Source organism: Vanellus vanellus, assembly GCF_965231255.1.
Source record: "Vanellus vanellus genome assembly, chromosome: 27".
Classification (NCBI taxonomy): domain Eukaryota; kingdom Metazoa; phylum Chordata; class Aves; order Charadriiformes; family Charadriidae; genus Vanellus; species Vanellus vanellus.
In genome coordinates, this window is record NC_138932.1 from 2596039 (window position 1) to 2598052 (window position 2014).

Sequence of the window (2014 nt, forward strand, 5' to 3'; positions counted from 1 at the left end):
TCCCACAGCAAAGGTGCCAGGGCAGAAAAGTCATGCTGGTCCTCACTGCCTCCTGGAACCCCTTCAAATGCCCCACACACTTTGGCCCTCTCTCTTTCCTTACACAATCTATCCTCAAAACTACCATTTTTCACTCTCGGCAGCCTCCGCAGCAAAAAAGGCAAACGTCCAGCCACTGCTCCCACAGCAAAGGTGCCAGGGCAGAAAAGTCATGCTGGTCCTCACTGCCTCCTGGAACCCCTTCAAATGCCCCACACACTTTGGCCCTCTCTCTTTCCTTACACAATCTATCCTCAAAACTACCATTTTTCACTCTCGGCAGCCTCCGCAGCAAAAAAGGCAAACGTCCAGCCACTGCTCCCACAGCAAAGGTGCCAGGGCAGAAAAGTCATGCTGGTCCTCACTGCCTCCTGGAACCCCTTCAAATGCCCCACACACTTTGGCCCTCTCTGTTTCCTTACACAATCTATCCTCAAAACTACCATTTTTCACTCTCGGCAGCCTCCGCAGCAAAAAAGGCAAACGTCCAGCCACTGCTCCCACAGCAAAGGTGCCAGGGCAGAAAAGTCATGCTGGTCCTCACTGCCTCCTGGAACCCCTTCAAATGCCCCACACACTTTGGCCCTCTCTGTTTCCTTACACAATCTATCCTCAAACTACCATTTTTCACTCTCGGCAGCCTCCGCAGCAAAAAAGGCAAACGTCCAGCCACTGCTCCCACAGCAAAGGTGCCAGGGCAGAAAAGTCATGCTGGTCCTCACTGCCTCCTGGAACCCCTTCAAATGCCCCACACACTTTGGCCCTCTCTCTTTCCTTACACAATCTATCCTCAAAACTACCATTTTTCACTCTCGGCAGCCTCCGCAGCAAAAAAGGCAAACGTCCAGCCACTGCTCCCACAGCAAAGGTGCCAGGGCAGAAAAGTCATGCTGGTCCTCACTGCCTCCTGGAACCCCTTCAAATGCCCCACACACTTTGGCCCTCTCTCTTTCCCTTACACAATCTATCCTCAAAACTACCATTTTTCACTCTCGGCAGCCTCCGCAGCAAAAAAGGCAAACGTCCAGCCACTGCTCCCACAGCAAAGGTGCCAGGGCAGAAAAGTCATGCTGGTCCTCACTGCCTCCTGGAACCCCTTCAAATGCCCCACACACTTTGGCCCTCTCTCTTTCCTTACACAATCTATCCTCAAAACTACCATTTTTCACTCTCGGCAGCCTCCGCAGCAAAAAAGGCAAACGTCCAGCCACTGCTCCCACAGCAAAGGTGCCAGGGCAGAAAAGTCATGCTGGTCCTCACTGCCTCCTGGAACCCCTTCAAATGCCCCACACACTTTGGCCCTCTCTGTTTCCTTACACAATCTATCCTCAAAACTACCATTTTTCACTCTCGGCAGCCTCCGCAGCAAAAAAGGCAAACGTCCAGCCACTGCTCCCACAGCAAAGGTGCCAGGGCAGAAAAGTCATGCTGGTCCTCACTGCCTCCTGGAACCCCTTCAAATGCCCCACACACTTTGGCCTCTCTCTTTCCTTACACAATCTATCCTCAAAACTACCATTTTTCACTCTCGGCAGCCTCCGCAGCAAAAAAGGCAAACGTCCAGCCACTGCTCCCACAGCAAAGGTGCCAGGGCAGAAAAGTCATGCTGGTCCTCACTGCCTCCTGGAACCCCTTCAAATGCCCCACACACTTTGGCCCTCTCTCTTTCCTTACACAATCTATCCTCAAAACTACCATTTTTCACTCTCGGCAGCCACCGGAGCAAAAAAGGCAAACGTCAGCCACTGCTCCCACAGCAAAGGTGCCAGGGCAGAAAAGTCATGCTGGTCCTCACTGCCTCCTGGAACCCCTTCAAATGCCCCACACACTTTGGCCCTCTCTCTTTCCTTACACAATCTATCCTCAAAACTACCATTTTTCACTCTCGGCAGCCTCCGCAGCAAAAAGGCAAAACGTCCAGCCACTGCTCCCACCAGCAAAGGTGCCAGGGCAGAAAGTCTGCTTGGTCCTCACT